This window comes from Maniola jurtina, chromosome 18, assembly GCF_905333055.1.
Source record: "Maniola jurtina chromosome 18, ilManJurt1.1, whole genome shotgun sequence".
Classification (NCBI taxonomy): Eukaryota; Metazoa; Arthropoda; class Insecta; order Lepidoptera; family Nymphalidae; genus Maniola; species Maniola jurtina.
Window position 1 is genome coordinate 3,553,297 of NC_060046.1, and position 20,154 is coordinate 3,573,450.

Genomic DNA, 20,154 nt, shown 5'->3' on the forward strand with positions numbered 1-20,154 from the left:
AAATAAAATCGGTCAAGTCCGAGTCGGACTTGCACATTAAGGGTTATGCTATAGGACCTACCTAACTGCCAAAAATGATTTTAGGTCAACGGGAAGTACTCTATAGGTTTTCTTGACGGACACGACAAACGGACAGACGGATAAACGGACAGACAGACAGACAGACAACAAAGTGATCCTATAAGGGTTCCGTTTTTTTATTTTGAGGCACGGAACCCTAAAAATTGACTTATATAGTTTTCGAAATGACCGATTTCATTATTTTAGTTAGTATCTCAGTTAAGATACTCGGTGGTACAAATAAACTCAGTAATCTTTGTACTTCATTCAGAATTCCAGTGAACACTTCAGGCCCCGTTTTATATTTAATGAATATTGTGTAAGCTTGGCCCATATTAATTATCTATAAACGTGTAGAAGTTAAATAGTTGGCGCCACTCAAATCATAACAAATCATAACATTATATTAGAAGGCGTCATTGATTGGCTGAAGTTGTTCAACATCTGATCGATAAACGTACTGTATATAAAATTCTTATAGTTTTTAGTTGATGAATTGTAGCATAATAAAGGATAATATTTGTAATCAATATATAAGATGAAAACATCTTTATTACTTAGATGATTTGTTAAACGAGCTTGATGATTTGTATATTAGTCACTAAGTTTATTCATTGTACAATTTGGATTGGCCGATAACGATAAGATAAAAAGGGGAGTGGCTAATAAACGTGGAGAGGTTACCTGTAAGAGTGGTTTTAAAACTACGACATTCGAAAATATACTAACGTAAGAGGAACAACATTTATTTGACACAAATGTAAAAGTTAATAAATTTAAATATGAAATAAAAGTGTAATAATTTATCATAAAGATTGTGTTTGTGATTTCGTCAGACCTTACCCAAAAGGTCAGAAGAGGGACATCAAGAAAATATAATATTTTCTTGTCACGCTCACGACTCAGAGAAACAAGTGGAAATATACAGAGGAACGAGAAAGAAGTGGAGGTCTAGTAGACCACAGACATTTTGGAGCACAAGGCCAATATTTGGGCCTCAATATATCAAAGTACCTTGTCATGGCATCAAAGGATTTCTGGATAAACGGGTAGGATCTTTCCATGATTTTATTTTTATTGATACCTATTAATGGTAATTTTTTTTTTATTTGTGTGGGTTTTCGTTTTGTTTGTTCTACATTTAGTTATCATTTTGTTAAAAAGCTTTGCTCCGAGTTGGAATGGAAATTATATAACGTTATGATACCTAGAATTACCCACATGTTTATAATTCATCTTGTATATTGGTTATACAAATGCGATCGACCTTCAAATTGTGGTTTAAATAACATTGAGGTATTTAGAAGGCTTATTTTACAATGAAAAATGAAAAATGTTTATTTACAAAATACAGTCTTGTACAATTTTCCTGTGTTTGGTGGTACCCGCACTAAGTTATCCTGTATCGTGGGTACAATGGAATAGATAGTGAACATAGTGTTAAACAATATAAAAAGTGTGGTTTACTTAATGATGGGCGTTATTGTTACTTTTAAATAGTTTTCAGGATGTATCTACTATGTCCTGCCGGGGTTTTATTTCTCATTAAATGATTTCACAGGTGAATATCTCACGGAACGTGGTATTTCAATCTTCACACTTGTAATCGTGTGCCGAATTAGTTTGGTTAAGAGTTACGATAGGGATTTATTTTCACATAGTGGTTTTGTTTTACGGAAGGTGAATTTCTGGATTTAGGTTCAATCGTTTGCTGCATTCATTGTATAGATAGATGTTTTCCTTTTTCTAGCACACAGTGACGCGATATTATCACACAGCACTCATTGGGCATCTTGAATGTTGTTTTGTGAAATTATTATTTTTTGTAAACCGCTTTGGGATAAGGTAGAAAAAGTTACATGAAATAGCTTTTCGTTTTACGCCTGCCAGTGAAATAATCCGTCTCTACTTGTAATGGTTACTAAGTGATTGGGGATATAAAATGTTAATTGATAAAAATGAAGGTGATCCGTTTTAATAAAGTGATAGTGACCAGGGTTAATAAATTGAGCATTTTGAGAAATATAAATCCTAAAATGGGTGTAAAAGTAGGTTTATCTTATCTGGTTATTCTTTAACTAAATTTAAAATTATGGTAGGTAGGTAGTCAGATAGTTTTAAATACGGGGTGCATAAATAAGTGTTTTTTTTTACAAAAGTGAGGAGAAATGTTTTCATTTATCTATTTTTACCACTTGAAACGCGTAATGTTTGAGTTTCAAACATAACTTTGCTGATAACAGCTCACCATGAACAACCCATGGCCGGCCCACTACTGAGCAACAAGTGTCTCCTCACAGAATGAGAAGGGTTTAGGCCGTAGTCTACCACGCTAGATAACAGCTAATTTACTTTTAATACTGGCACAATAATTTGAGTACTACGAGTAGTAGGTAGGTATAGTATATGGGCAGCGGGGTTTTTTTTTTTACCTGTATTCACGCAATTAACTGTGTACTGCCGCATTTAAATGCAATATGATTTTGTTTTTATTGGATTAACATCGCTTGGCGGGTTAAATTCCTGGCAAATGTTCTATTAAAATTAGAGTAAGTTTTTTTTATGGTAATATACCTACAGTACTGCCCTTAGGGCAGGGCGCGATAATAAGTACCTACTACCAAAATACTATTTTCTTTGTTGTACGAAAGAAATTTTAGGCAAATATCTTTGCACTACGCTCGCGTTTGTGGCATGACATTATCCCAGAGATATATTTTAAAAAAAAATTCACGCTCGCTTGACTCGCTTCGCGATAGTTCAGTTTCGATATGCATTTAGTTAACAAAACTCTCAGGAAACCACGTTTGTTGTGCTCTCGAAATTGATCAGTCTGTTTGATAAAATCGAAATGCGGTGCCTTATAAATTTCGCTTAGGAGCGCCGGTAGTATCTCATGATAATAATATGAATATTGATCATAATTTTTTTTTAGGCTAATTAAGCATTGAAGGTTTTTCGGCTGGTCTGGCATTTCGCCTGATTTTATGTTTTTGCTTATTTAGCGCGTTCAGGAAAGCTTTGACAACGTTTTATAACATGAGTATATATTTTTTTTTTGTTTTAGTTACCCAAACAGAAAAAAAAAGCATTAAAGATGTGGGACCGAGGGATAAATCTAGTGTGATTTTTGGTTGGATTATGAAGTTGTAGTTAGGGTATTTAAAATAGAAAGATTTCAATTGTAGGAAATGATGTAAAACATGTTGAGGATAAGTTGTGTAATAAAGTCGATAATTCACTTGTTGGATGTCACGCGATCTCATTGCGAGGAGGAATCTTTTTCTTGTCTCCTTTTTTTTTAAATACGGTGTTCTGACGGGTTTTTATTTACGTCTCGGATTATTGAATACTTTCGGTGTTTGATTGGACGGTTAGAGGTTGCGAAAGCAATCGCCCTCTAATTAAATCATTTATTTAGGCATTAGTTCAATTTGGATTAAATCTCGCGAAAAGCCACGGTGGCTGTCTCTCGCGCGTCTTGGAAAGACATTCCTAATGCCTGTTTTTCTGAGGGAGGGATGCATTATCAAGTGAGATGAGCTGCAATGTTTGCGGCTGATTATTTTGGAAAATTTGCAATCGTGGCAAGTGGAGTAAAGTTTGACTAAACTATTTAATGAACTAAGTATATAATGGATTTGGTGAATGGTTATATTATATAACATTTTGATAAATGGATGAATTTGAAGAGTGTATGTATGTGGTTGATGCACATTTGTTTCATATTTTTACTTAAGTTATAAAGTATTACATTTGGTGAGTAGTTATTTATATTTGGTAGGGTAGGTTTGATAAACAGGTAGTTATCTTGATTAATAAGTGAGTTATCATTTTATAAATGCGTACTTTAATGTTTGATGAACTGGTATACTTGATAAATGTGCATATTTTCATACTTCAAAGACAAGTTGTACCTATTAGTTTCTTCAAGCTTTTAGTTGCTGATAATTATATCAACATTCTTTAGAGCGCATGTCCTATGGACGAAATCGTTTATACATACTTTCACTGTTTGAAATGTGACCATCATAAAGATATAGTTATGACTAGAGGGGGTCATAGCTTGTTGCCGCTCTTGTACATCCATGTGTCGACTAGGTATTGTTATCTCAGTATATTTCAGGGAACCTCCGTTCGGGTGAAAGCGATAGCTGTTGGATAAATGCTTGTTGGGTTATCAGAAGACCGTGTAGTCTTCGATGAGGTTACTTGTAAATATTATAGCGAAATAGTAAGTTTAAAAATAGAAGGAGGCTAAACTAAAAAAATGAGACAAAGATAAAAATAATAACTTAAAGCATTGAAACAGCATAAAGTGAAATAGTAACTTACAAACTATACATACATATTTACGAATTATGTAGATAGATATAGTATTACTGGATTACGTATATCAAATAAGAATACTGTCAGCTCATGTTTTGTTTTCGGCGTGGTAATTTTACGCTTAAAACTCATAAGAGATATCATGAGGTTCGCTTTCTGTAAAAGTTATTAGCTTTAACAGTTAATTGATTTATTACATTATTTATTTATTATACACTCAACAAGTAAAAGTATTTTGTTTTGACAAAATCCAAAGAAGTACCTATTGGATTAATAAGGCAAGGTACGAAGCATTGGCTGGATTTTACAACATTTAAAGTTTCCTGTTCATTTTTATCATTGAGTTAATTTGAGGCGGAAGGATCCTCTTGAAAATTTTTAAGATTAAGTTATTAGAAAGGAAGTATATTTTGCTTAGGTTAGTTTAAAATGTACAGCCGGTAATTTAAAAAAATATATATATATTTAATTTTACATAATAGGTGAAGCTGGTTGATGCACCAAAAATCGAATTATCATAGGAATTTAATTAAGCTAACATTTTTATTTATTATCAACTTCAAATATACAGTAGCAAACTGATTAGTTGGAATACATGCAGTGATTGGAATATTTAAGTTCCGATAGAAGAATCTATATCGTGGTTTGTTCCTTTATGGACAAGAATATTTTTTTTGACTCGTGGGACCACTTACACAAAATATCAACGTTCGGTTTGGAGGTCTTCCATGGCTATTCCTACAGTTCCATGACGTATTGAAGAGGTTAACACTTTGTCGCTCATCACATCAACCAGCACGGCATTTGGGTATGATGGATGGATGTAGATAGGTACACATTTGATGGGGGGGGGTTTAGTGGTTTGTATCAATAGGAACCAGGGGTTGAATGAGGAAGGCTGAGGACAGTACGTGTGGTGCTTACTAGGGAAGGTTTATGTTCAACAGTGACCTTATGATGATGACGATGTAGATGACGATGATGATGATGATGGACGTACGAGGATGAATCTTTTACGAAACGAATAAAGGAAAATCGAACAGATGCGGGTCATTACGGTTAACATATAAAATAATGTATAAGGTACCTACTTTCTTCTAATCTTTATGATCGATCATCTTGTGATAGAGATCTTGATGTCGTAGAGAATAGAGATGTATCGAACGGAATATTTATTTCATTTTTTTTTCCTGCTATTATGTTGATATCGCTTTTCTCTATGAAAAGGAATTAATGATAAACTAATAGGTATCATTCGGCGGCGAGTCGCGACTGTGTCGTTCCCAGGGTCGAATTTGGTAGTTCTGCTTATGTTACTCGAAACGACAAAGTACGCCATATGGTGCATATTATAGCTAAAATAAAATATATAAGTATCATGTGAAATTATAAATCAAAGATTCTTTTTGCATGTAGATATTATATGGTTAAGAGGCACAAGTGACGCAACTACTGTACCCTGGCGTTTGTTTAACATTGTCCATTAGTACTTCAGAATGTGGATTTTGCTAAAAAAAAAAAAAAACAATAGGTAATTGTAAGAAATATGGGAAGCGTAATCTGCATTAAAAGAAAAAGTTTGAATTGGAAGCAACCAGGCATAGGATTTTCGTACATCCGTAATCACGTTCCTTTCAACTCTCTATCTATCACGGTTCACGATACGCCGTTCACGGTTCAGGCTGTGACGCACGTGCAGACGGACAGACGGACGGAGAGCAGAGGTTTAGAAAATAGGGTCTCGTAGGCACCCTTCGAGGGGTACGGAACTGGAGAAAACTAAATTATAATAATGATAATAGGTTTTCTAGGTTACCAAGTAAAATTACTTCTCTTAGGTCGGATTGTATTATGATGGATGCTTATGAAACAAAATTAAATGAACGGTCTAATCAAAGTGTTTTATGTTTGCAGGATCCAAGGATGTTGGAAATGAACAAATGAGGGAAAGGATGACCCAAAACTAGGTATGGGTCAGGGACACAAAGTCCCGAGGAAGGAAAGGACGAAAAAGAAAGCCCCGAGGTTACGGGCTATGGACAAAAAGTCCTATAGGAGGAAGGAGGTGGACCCTAGGATAAGGGTCATTAAAAATTTGGATCTGGAGGGAAATAAGGACAATCATATATGTATCCCGGTAGAAGAGAGACGCGCCAAGGCTCGGAATCCGCGATTTTCCAATAAGAAGGGAAGAAGAAAATATGTGCGTAAAACTATTGCGTTGAAAGTGTATGAAAATGTTTTGTGATTTAAATCGAGAACTGGCGGCGATTTTACTTTAAGTTTAAAGAGTTTATTTTATCAAAAGGACAAGAAGTTCACTTACACATATTCATATTAAGAATCGCTCCCGATTCTAATTATAAATATAGAAGAAAACATAATCTTTAAAGGTATGGTGACTATACAATAATATAAAAAGTCAAAACACGTTATATTCGTTAACAAACTATACCTACATCTAGCTAAGATATCTATGGTGTTTGACACTGTTTGATTAAACTTTAAACTTTGTAAAAGATTTTTCCTCCAGTATGAGTTTCGGCAAGTACATTATGTAGTAGAGCTAGGTAGTTTTCATACCATAATTAGTCCTAGCTTTATGTAATTGTAGCATAATAGGATGTTCGTTTTGTGTACCATATTTATGAGATTTAGCTTTAAAGTGATGCGTGTATGTACGGACTTTAATAGTATTTTCCTAACAAATAGACATATTTTGAATTTGTATAATTGACTTATATAATATTATAGTTCATCAGATTTCTTATATAATTCTTTAGTGGGGAGGAGAGTCTAGTTGGAACAGAACTTTTAACAATTTATTTTGAGATACTTGAAAACCTTTAAAGTAGTTTTTAGTAATTAGTTTTACATGCTCATCCCCAAATCTCTATTGAGTGTTCCTGTAAAATATTGGCTTGTGAGTTATAATTGATACTTCGGACTTTATGCATATACCTACCTTCTTTGATTAAATTGAGGCCTCCTTTAGTTGCTACTGGTCTCGCAATTTTTGATATCTTTATGATTTTTGAAAAATTATTTATAAATTTAGAGTGTCTGCATCTTTTTATTTTAATATTAGCGGAAGAGAACAGAAAAATGAATTTTAGATTAAAGGCTAAATTTGAGTGCTACTGTAGACTGGCAGGTAAAGTTGCGAGGGTAAATAGTTTGGAATTGAATTGAGTTTGTCTGCTATTTTCTAATTATATCGGATGGAAAGGGTTGCTGCGAGTGCTCTAAAATTAAGTTGCAATCATAATCAATACCAATGTATCAATAAAACTGTATATTCCTTCTAGTTAAGGTTAGCAAGAATATTAATTTAATTAATTACTATCTTATTTTTTTTTGTTTTGTTGAACTAAGTCTTTGTCATTTTGGTTGTGAAGTTTACATGTTACTTAAGTTTTAATTTTTTTTTAAAAGCGATGAGACTCGCTTAAAACAGGATGGCCGAGCTGTAAGCTTGGCCCATATTAATTATCTATAAACGTGTAGAAGTTAAATAGTTGGCGCCACTCAAATCATAACAAATCATAACATTATATTAGAAGGCGTCATTGATTGGCTGAAGTTGTTCAACATCTGATCGATAAACGTACTGTATATAAAATTCTTATAGTTTTTAGTTGATGAATTGTAGCATAATAAAGGATAATATTTGTAATCAATATATAAGATGAAAACATCTTTATTACTTAGATGATTTGTTAAACGAGCTTGATGATTTGTATATTAGTCACTAAGTTTATTCATTGTACAATTTGGATTGGCCGATAACGATAAGATAAAAAGGGGAGTGGCTAATAAACGTGGAGAGGTTACCTGTAAGAGTGGTTTTAAAACTACGACATTCGAAAATATACTAACGTAAGAGGAACAACATTTATTTGACACAAATGTAAAAGTTAATAAATTTAAATATGAAATAAAAGTGTAATAATTTATCATAAAGATTGTGTTTGTGATTTCGTCAGACCTTACCCAAAAATTCTTAGTATACTTCGAAGCTTGAATTTGATTAAAGTTCCCAAAAGTAATTTATTTTTTTATACAATCTTCTACCTAGATTTTATTATGAATAAAACAAGTTCATTTTAGGGTTCTGAAAAAGGAAGCCTAAGGTCTCATTTACACGAGAGCTTTTATAGCATCCGTTAAAAAAGCGTCCAAATAGAATAACTGTATTCACAAGTATCTGTTCACACATAAAAAATCGTTGACACGACGTGTGAACATATATTTGGGGGTACATTTGTCCTATTTGGACGATTTTTTAACGGACGTTTAAAAAACCCTCGTGTAAATGAGGCCTTATAGTATCACTTCGTTGTTTGATTGTCTTTTTATTTCGTTACAAGTTAACCCTTGATTGCGATCTCTCCTGGTGGTAAGTGATGATGTAGTCTAAGGTGGAAGCGGGCTAACTTGAAAGTGGTATGGCAATTTTTATTTAACCCTTAGGTACCCCTTATCGGTATCTACACGGCATTGTACTGGAACGCTAAATCGTTTGGCGGCACAGCTTTGTCGGTAGGGTGGTAACTAGCCACGGCCGCAGCCTCGTACCAGACCAGACCAGTCATAATATAGAATAAATTATAAATTTTCAAATTGCCCTGCCGGGAATCGTACCCTGGACCTTATAAGACTTATAAGACCACAGCGCTCACCAGTAGACCAGTGAGGTCGTCAGAAATATTGTATTACACTCACAATCGTCCATTCGGCCTCGCTCTATTGAGATTGTATCGGATGAAGTATCATCGTGTCATCTCGATGTGCGGATGCTTTCATTCATTTCATAATGTTTGCTCATTATGCTGCAATGCAATGCTCTCAATGGTCAGTAGGTACATTAACCCCGTTTTAGTGAAACATAATAAAATAAATTAGATTAGTTGAGTGTTATGGCAATGCATTAGTTTTGTATTATTTTGTTGTATTTTTAAAATAACCCATTTACTTTTTGGGCGATTTTCGTACCTTTCTTTTTCAAATAAACTTAATTTGGATTGTTATATCATTTGCTACATCTTTTACAGGTCAAAAATCTATTAATATTCGTATCGTATCTATAATATTATATAGTAAAATCTATAGTACTTTTTAGATGATTCCTGCAACTTAGAGCCTCAATAGCTCAACCGGTAAAGGAGTGGACTGAAAACCGAAAGGTCGACGGTTCAAACCCCGCCCGTTGCACTATTGTCGTACCTACTCCTAGCACAAGCCTGACGCTTAGTTGGAGAGGAAAGGGGAATATTAGTCATTTAACATGGCTAATATTCTTTTTAAAAAAAAAAAACTTTCCGCGGGAACCACAATTTTGTAGGATAAAAAGTATCTTATGTGCTAAACCAAGGTATAATCTATCTCCATTACAATTTTCAGCCAAATTCATCCAGTGGTTTCTGCGTGAAAGAGTAATAAAAACACAGACCCACATATTACAAACTTTCGTCTTTATAATATGTATTAGTGTGATAGGTATATAGTATGAATTAAGTTCTTAAAGATCATATGACATAGGTAGACCGTACTTGTACTGTCATAATTTCCTTTCAAAGTTGCAAGATGCAGGCCATTAATTGTTTGTGTTTGTATTAAACGAACAGTTAAATTTAACTATACATTTTAACTGTACATTGCGTTGCCGCACCTGGCCGATGGTTGCGACATTCGGGCGGAGTTTTAGAAAGCTTTCATGTTATCAAGGAGTCCAGATTTAGACTGGACTCAATACTCGAATGGATTTTGAAACATTTTATTAGCACTTAGCAAGGCTAATATGGATTTATTAAAACGTTTTAGGTACTCGCTGGAACGAGTGCAGGCGCTTGCGTAGAATGTTTGCCATAAAATTGTACAGCACTCCTTGAAGTAATTTTATAGGAAACAATAGATAGATAGATTGATAGAAAACTTTGTTGCACACAAAACATGAAATAACCAAGACAAAACAAAGAAACTATAACTTAAAATTTAAAAAACCCCCGACACAAAAACCTCTATAAGAAAACTAGAAAAGAGCTGATAACTTTCAAACGGCTGAACCGATTTTCTTCGATTATAGCTAAGAACACTCTCGATCAAGCCACCTTTCAAATAAAAAAAAAAACTAAATTAAAATCGGTCCATTCGTTTAGGAGCTACGATGCCACGGACACACAGATAGACACGACAAACTTATAACACCTCTCTTTTTGGGTTGGGGGTTAAAAAATTAAACACAATTGTATGCAAAGGCTTAGACTAGCAGTAGCTTATGCCTGCGACTTCATCCGCGTGGATTTATATAAGTTTTTTGTTCCACCATAACTTCTAAAGGCCTGAACAGCTTTGGATGAATGGTGTATCATTAGAATCCTTAGATCATCCCGAGTGGCACTGGCTACAATTTTTTTTTAAGAAATCAATATGGCAGAGCAGTCGTGATTTTTAAGTATCTACTACTTATTTGGGCAATGGTGTAAAAATTGAGTTACGATGTTTTTCCTTGCAAGTGTCGTTATGGTGTTAGGGGGCAAATTGCTTCCGAATCGCCGCACGCGACTGGCCCACGCAAGCCTTCAGCCTTTGTAACATATTAACTAATGCCTCTATAAAACGTATATACAGCCTCTATAAAACGTATTTATGCTGAATGCTTAATGATTACGCCGCGGCATAAAACACACTTTTATACAGGTAATCACGTTTTCATATCAATTGACTTCCATCAACCAGTACTCACTCTCAGGGATAAAATCCGGAACGAGGAAATTCGCAGAAGAACAAAAGCGACCGACATAGCTCAAAGGATTAGCAAGCTGAAGTGGCAATGGGCAGGTCATATCTATCGCAGAACCGACGGCCGATGGGGCAGACGTGTTCTGGAGTGGAGACCGCGTACGGGTAAGCGCAGTGTGGGACGACCTCCAGCCCGCTGGACCGAAGAAGGTGGCGGGGAGCGGGTGGATGAGGAAGGCGGAGGATGACCTTGTTTGGTGGCGCGCTCCTGGACAGGCCTATGTCCAGCAGTGGACGCACACAGGCTGATGGATGGATGGATGAACCAGGACTGATATACTAAGGCTTAGATCTATAGAGCACACTTTGAGTTTGCTCAGACTTAAGACACTGGTTGAAACGAGACAGCGTTATACCGCTGGCGTAAATCTGTCTCGTTTTAACTGAAACTTAAGTCTAAGCAAAGTGAAGGTGCTCTCTATAGATTTCAACCTTAGCCTCAAGATCAATCCATATAGCGAGTGCTAGTGGTTTCGCTCCCGTGGGAATTATGAAAAATCTGGTCGTATTCCTTGTCTACATTATGAAAGAAAGCCTCTACAAAATTTCAGCTTTCTAGGTTCAAGGGATTCGGTTGAGTTTGATAAGTCAGTCAGTGAGTCGTGGTTAGTCGAGGTAAGCTTGACTAGTTTCTAGAGAGTCTAGGTTTCTTTTATAAATGTACTTACCTTTAGTTTTGATTATCTTTTCTTGATAGACAGACATTGAGCGAAGTGATCCTATATGGGTCCCATTTTCCTTTTGAGGTACGGAACCCTAAAAATAATGTGCATAAAGAGTACGCGTGAGGTTTCGTGCCGAGAATATTACAACGTCGTCGTGTGAAACGAAATTATAAGTAGGTATTATAATATCACGTCACAGCGCCCGTCAGCGAAAATAATTCCATAAAATATGTGATGCTATGAGATCTGGTGGTTTTCGCAACTTATTACATTTCTAGCTGCGTGGGGCGTGCGTTACTATTAGATGCTAAAAGGATCAAAGTTTTTAATTAAAAAATAAAAAAAAAAATAGAGGGCAGATTACCCACAAATTAAAAACAAATAATACGGCATTTAAGAGGATCATTGTCAACGATCCCCCGTCGATTTCCTACGTATGATATTATTGTTCTCATCTCTATCTGCCCTGGTTCGTGTATTCTCGGTTCCTAGATCGGTGCATTTGTGATAACCAATTCTAATTGCTGTGATTGGCTGAATTTACCATGTTCTTGCTGCGACAGTGAGTTTGAGCCACTAGCGGAACAATGTTAGCCGGTCAGAAATGATTGCAATTAGTCAACCTGTATGACGTCCGTGTTCTGTTTTTGATTACAAAAAAGAAAAAATTGTTGTTGCAATCATCAATTTTAGCAAATAGTGAAAGAGAGTCGACCAATCAGAGGTCACAACTACCGTCACACTTTCTGTCAAACTATGGCAGTAGGCTTACCGAGTAATGAAAACAATTTTTCATTCTGTAATGTCATGTGGCAAGTAGGGTTGCCACCTGCCTCTTTTTGATTTACAGGCTACCACCATCAAAAATACGGGGTTTAGATTTGAAGAAATTTAAAAATTTGAAGTATTTGAAGAAATAGGCGGTGGTTCTCTCTGAAATGCATGGAAAGCCTATTTAGATATTTCAGTTTATTTGTAAGTTTTGTATTTTTTCTCTGTATGTTGCCGTGTCTTGATTGGTGAACTGTGTTTGCAATGTGATTTTAAATAAAAGATTTATTTATTTAAATAGCTTTTAAAAACTCTAGTTTTGTAAAGCAAAATGTTATACATTTCATGCATACAATCTTTGCATTTTAACTTAAATTTACATTTAACTTGTAATTCCACCTTCACAGTATCAATACTATGGCCGTAGCCAGGAATCGATTTCGGGAGAGGTTTTATCAGGGCCGGAACTGAATCCTGTCATGAGGAAAAAAACATTCGCTCAACTTTATGGGCTAATTACCTGGTTAGTGGAATATCGCCTTTCAATTTGACAGTGAGATAAAATACAACAATAAAAAAGCGCGAGCGCAGTGAGCGTAAGTGTTTTTGGTTCAATTACAGAAAGAATTAAAGTGAAAGGGAAACGAGTTTAGCCATAGCAAGATTTTATTTTTAAAGCTCCCTATCCATACTAATATTACAAATACGACAGTATATCTATTTGCCTATCTATTTGTTACCCTTTCACGGCCCATCTTCTTTACCAAAATTTTGGTACTTACTATTCAGAGGTAACTTGCATCCCAGACATAAACTTTTTAGCCCGGAAAATCCCCCACGGAATTTTTAAAACTCTAAATTCATGCAAACGAAATTGCGGGGCTTACACCAAGTAATACAAATTCAAAGCGCGAGTGAAGTGAGCGCGAAATGTTTGATATATTTCCAAAAAAAAATTGGTAAGCAAATGCAAGAAATAGTGTAAGTATTATTTTAGGCTTAGGTTTTTGACGGCTTCCCAGGCGCAGTCGCCATTTCAAAATTTCTGGTCTGGTGGGAGGCTTCGGTCATGGCTAGTTATATGGTTAGTATGGCCCTAACGGCCAAGAAATTAGACTGCATCATCACTTACCACTAGAAAAGATTAAAGTCACGGGCTAACTTGTATAAAAAAAGGCTAACATCCTCAAACCAAGCCCCGCCGCCTTGGCTACGACCATGATCAATATCGAGTGGGTTTCGGCTACGCATTGCCGCAAAAGGAAAATATTCTTTCTACTGGACATAACGTCAGTGTTCGGTTTCGCCAGCCAAGTGCGAGTCAGACTCACGCACCGAGGGTTCCGATTCGGGTATTTTTTTCGACATTTTACACGAGAAATCAAAAACTGTTATGCATTAAAAAAAATATGCATAAAAATAAATAAAAATCTGTTTTAGAATGAACAGGTAAAGCCCTTTCATATGATAACCCACTTGATATATGTAGTTATCTTACTTTGAAAATTGAAAATACTAATATTTGTTCATGAACACATGACAGACGGATAGAAGGACAGATGGACAGACGGACAGACGGAAAGACAGACAGACTGATAGACAACGAAGTGATCCTATAAGAGTTCTTTTTGCTTTTGAGTTACGGAACCCTAAAAATATTTAGTTTTATTTGCCCCGTATTTTATTTTCATAATTACCGGTTTCTCTATCCTGACATACGGGGTAACCAGTAAAATACGGGGCCTCTGGCAACCCTATTCGGAAAACACTGTCACATTCAAGTTAATGTCAAATATTTTGTTTTCAATTACAGAAAGCTGCATCAATCATTATTACAATATTTTCTTTGTTGTGATTGGCTGAATTTTTGAGTTTCAGCCAATAAACAGACTGTTTGCCAATTAAACGTCATAACAATATAAATGCCAGAAAGTTTAACCAAATAAAACAAACTTAATGAGAACCTAGTGAGAATGCAAACGGCACACAATTTATAATACATATTATGTTAGTCGTATATAATAGATATTATAGTAGTCGTTCACTTTGGTAATAGTCAGATTGTCATCAGTAAAATTGATATTGGTCGATGTATCGTAAATTATTGTTTCGGTGACAAATATTTTTATTATCTATTTATCTTTGAACAGAATGGAATAGAATGAAATGGAATGGAATACAATGATAAATTTTTATTCCTGTAAACTTTTAGGTAAACTTCAAAGTGTTTTTGGATGGTCAGAAAAATTTACCACTGGTTCGGAATGCCGTTCCTACGTTTTCTAGGGTTTCGTACCTCAAAATGAAAAACGGAACTCTTATAGGATCACTTTGTTGTCTATCTCTCTGTCTGTCGTGTGTGTCAAGAAAACCTCTAGGGTACTTCCCGTTGACTCAAAACCATGAAATTTGGCAGGTAACCTAACTGCGTAATTTTGGGTAGTTTTTTTAATCGATAAAGAAAGTTTGCGACATTGTTCAATAAAAAATTTGGATTCCAACTCCTCAATCCTGATGTTGCAGGGGACCTGACTACTAAAGCTAATGGGATTTAAAAAGTGTCGATTATTAATTGATATTGAAGGTATCTATACCAAGTAAACACTTTGTCGTTGACCTCAACCCTGATGCTGTAAGAAATTGCATTCCTAAATCCTGGTGATCCCTCGGGATTTGAAAAGGATAATCCGTTTAAATATTCTTACGTGATACAGAAACAAGTTGCATCCCGGGGACGGGCTATTACGGAGAGGCAACTTTTGTTCTGGGAAATGAAAGGATCGGGATTTTTAAAAACCTAAATCCACGCGAGCGAAGCTGCGGGCATTAGCTAGTTGTAAATATGTTTAGAAGCTACTATAAGATAATAGATAAGGTACTTATTTCCTTATATTTTTAATGTATGGCAGCGCGCGGTTTTAAATTATAAATTGCACGTCCTGTCCTTTTCTGTAATACATTTTTTTCTCAATATCTACCGCTTTATCTCATAGCAAGAGTCTGTAAGACATAATACAGTGAAAATAGTCAAAATATACAATTTTTGCAGTTTCCACGTCAGTACCTGTCGAATTTTTCTAACAGTGTAAGCAGCAGAGCTGAGTTTACCATCAAGTGTTGATATGTGGGTGTTCCATAGAAGCTTTGCATCTAACATTATACTGAGAAACACGGGGTTCTCCTTTATTTTCAACATATGATTATTTATCAATGAATTTATGTCATTTAAGGTCCTGGTATTGGGCAGTGTGAATTCAACACACTTAGATTTCTTTGCATTTGGAAGTAAATTGTTAGCAATAAATCAGAGAGTGACCTGTGATATGGCATTACATATAGTATACATTGTCAAAAATTATAATATTAAAGCTGTGCGTATTGCGTGAGGAATAGGTTGCAAGAGAGTTGCAACTTGCAGGGTTTGATGCATACGCTATTGCCAGCAAACATGAGACATTTTTTTATCTACAGGCAACGTCTGAGTAGGTAACGCATACGTCTAACGCAAGTTGAAATGTATTTAGTTAGACCTATCGACAAGTTTGGAGTCGGGTGCAGTCTAAATGTGGCCCGTGTGTTTAGACTGTCCGTTTCTGTCAGTTTCACGTGTCGTCCCCCGCACTTCACCACCCCGCTTGCACAAATCGAGACAGCACGAAATTTTCAAGATTTCTGGGTGTAATTTCTGGTTTTCGTAGTTCCCACATAATTATAACAATATAAAATATATAACGATAATTTTTTTACTACATAATATTCATTAAATTTTCTAGGTCTGTGGTTTTTCCAAATTTCATTAAATTGCTTCGTTGTCTAGAAAAACGAGCACCAAGTTGGGCCTTTTTTTAAAGAAAAATACAAATCTTTGAGCCCCTGTAATTTTAAAACTACATATTTTTAGAAAAATCTAAAACACCACAGACACAGATATTAGTTTCTAGACTATGTCTGCAAAATTTCATGGACTTTGGTTGCTTAATATTCAAATGAAATGGGAACTACGATTGTATGGAGTAAGTGACGGAGAGAGCTCTGTTAAAAGAATGTTTTACGAACTTACAAAAAAAAAAAGATTTTTTTTGATTATCTCAAAACTAACTATTTGTGACAAGGATCTCTAAAACATGGACCGATTCAATTCCATAAAATATGTGATGCTATGCTGTGAGATCGGGTGGTTTTCCCAACAACTAAGATTTCATAAATGTCATAGATAATCTTTATAGATTACTTACACTTTCGCATTTATAATATTAGTATGGAAGTATTTCCATACTAATATTATAAATGCGAAAGTGTGTCTGTCTGTCTATCTGCTGCCTTTTCACGGCCCAACAGTTTAACCGATTCGGACGAAATTTGGTACAGAATTAGCTTATATCCGTCGTCGGACATACTTTTTATCCCGGAAAATAAAAAAAAAACAATTCCCACGGAATTCCTAAAGACTCATCCGCTTAACCGATTTGTATGAAAGGTACCGAGGTAGCTTGCGTCCATGTAATTGACATACTTAGGCAACTTTTTATCCCGGAAAATCAAAGAGCTCCCACGGAATTCCTAAAGACCCATCCGCTTAACCGATTTGTATGAAAGGTACCGAGGTAGCTTGCGTCCATGTAATTGAGATAGGCAACTTTTTATCCCGGAAAATCAAACAGTTCCCAAGGTATCTTTAAAAAACCTGAATCCACGCGGACGAAGTAGTAGTTATTATCAAGCAAGAACCTTTTCTTAGTAATAAATTAATATATCTCAAATTATCAACATTATATCTACGTCATGTAGTAATTAGGAAAACGGGACGGATGAATGACTAAATAATTTGCGTCATAGACGAGAGTAAAGCATTATACATTAAGCTCATATTATCGTGGATGTAATTAGTTTTTGTTGCCGAGATAAATAACTAGAAACAACCTAATTGATCTATTCGATAAGAGTCACCTTTCCATTTAATTATTTATGAAATCAAAGTCTTATACTTACCCAACAATTATAGACACAAGTGTAAATTAAAAATTTATAACACCCCCGACAAGTGAAGGTTACAGTAACTAGAAAAGAACTGATAACTTTCAAACGGCTGAACCGATTTTCTTGGATTATAGCTAAGATCACTCTCGATTAAGCCACCTTTCAAACAAAAAAAACTAAATTAAAATGGGTACATTAGTTTAGGCGCTACGGTGCCACAGACAGATACACAGATACACAGACACACAGATACACAGATACACACGTCAAACTTATAACACCCCTCTTTTTGGGTCGGGGGTTAAAAAATAAATTTTGCACTCACGTAAAATTAAATAAAATAAAATTCCTATTTATTCTCACATTCCTTACATATACATAGTTAATTACATAGTAGATTTGTTTTCTTAGTCCCTTATTTTCCTAGGTCAGTATGGCTAATAAGTGATCACTTGTTGCTATAGAACATGAGCATGAACCTTTTGCATTGTATTGTTTAGCAAAAAACTCTATGGTTTTCTAGATTTCCGTTTCATTCAAGATTACCTATAATTGCTCTGACACAACAAATAAGTATTAGGTATTAGTGATATCCGCCTTTATGAACATAAAAATAGTCTTATCATCTCCGGTATTATGGAAAGTCCATAGTGAGCAATAAGTATTCGTACAATTTCATGTAAATACCAATTGATAAAATTACAATAAAAACAAGTTATCTACTCATACGGGTAGAGACCAAGTCTCGCGAATTTACCTAGTAATTATCACTATCAGTTTGGAAGGAAAAAAATAATTTTAGGGTTCCGTACTTCAAAAGGAAAAAAGGCACCCTTATCCGAAAATCATCAATTTTTGATTACATCACAAAAAATATTCAAATGCTTTCACAAAAAAAAAAAATATTACTGAGCCACATGTAGATGGCGCAGTCCGTCATTGACTTGCAGTGTTGTACAGATGCTGGAGCGATACGTTTTAACTGTACTAGGTTGAGACTTGAGATATCTAGTACGATGGTACAGAACCCTTCTTATGCGAGTCCGACTCGCACTTGGCCGGCTTTTTATTATTGACTTTAAACCGCGTCCAGCGGTCAAGCGTTAACCTGTGAATGATAAACTTCATTCATTAGTAATTGATAAAATTTGAATATGTTGAAATATTTTTATCATTGAAAGTTAACAACCTCATATCACTTGATAATATGGCCAATTACTGACCACGGGTCATCTTCTCAGAATGAGAAGGTTTAAGCTTTAGTCTACCACACTGACCAAATGCGGAATGAGACTTCAAATAATATGAAGAACTCTCGTCTCAGGTATGAATCCCTCCTCACAATGTTTTCTTTCACCGGATATTTAATTGCTGAAACATATTAATACCGAAAAGTTAAAGCTCGGGATGAACCCCGGATCCTCCGAATCTTTAATCTAGTCTTAACCACTAGGCTGTCCCGGCTTTCAGTACAGCCAAGGAAAAGAATAGGCCAGTTTTTTTTAAATAAAATAATTTAAAAAAAACTCTTACATCATCCACTGATTCGGGGTGATCTTCCCACCATTGATCATCATTGTTGCTAACCAACAGACGTCCACTGCTGGACATGGGTCTCTTGTAGGGACTTCGACACACCAAGATCTAGTGCCGCCTGTATCCAGCGGCTCCCCGTGACTCATATTTTGATGTCGTTTGTCCACCTAGGCCTAGGGTCGGTCTTCCAACGATGCGCCTATCTTTGATTTCAAGTCATCCCTAGCCTAATATTTAACAGATGTTGATTGAAGTCACTCTAGTTGATTCTGGTAGAGACTAGAGACAACGCAATATCTGTGACGTCTTAAGATAGAATAAGATTGTAATCTCTTAACTCATCCTTGGCACGGCCCCGCATCTCGTGCTGAATTCATAATATGAAAAGATATTTTCAGCGACTTGGAAATGTCTAGCATTCGTGCACGTTGTTAATATGTTAACCTGCGTGGTATAACCTCTTTGTTAAGGAAACTTCCATAAATCGTTGAGCTAGAAAGCAAAGTTATTTAATCTTTTACATAATATTATAATGTGTATATAAGAAATAGTGAAGTTCAATAATATTTTTTGACGTGACAACGTCTTATAATTCGATAGAGCCGGCTGCACGCACGAAAAAACATGACTCATGCGGCGTTACCTCGCTCTGAGGCGTTCCATGTAAGGCTTGAAGTGCAAGCGAGAGCGCGGAACGAGCGACAAAGAAGCACAATCGGCCTTTGTTGTCACGTTCAACTATCGTCAATAAACCGACTTTACAGACAACCAATTTTTTTTTAAAGACTTAGGCTTATAATAAATCGTATGACATGGATATTATCTATGCCCTAACACGGACGAATAGATCCAATAGGCTTCCTGATCACCGAGTCGCAAGGACGCAGCTCGCCCGGAACATGTCAAAGCGATCCGAAGACAAGCTAATATCTACTGCCTGCGTCTATTATCCATTTGTATCTATTGTTTAGTCGCCCAACATGCCCGCTGGCAATTTTCACATGGTAAATACATG

The 20,154-nt window shown here is 35.6% G+C and overlaps 1 protein-coding gene across 3 annotated transcripts in view; it reads right to left on the bottom strand.

Moving 5' to 3' along the window:
- The window catches only part of LOC123874467 (furin-like protease 2), a 317,196-nt gene that overhangs the window by 249,120 nt on the left and 47,922 nt on the right, over window positions 1–20,154 (bottom strand). The window lies entirely within an intron of this gene.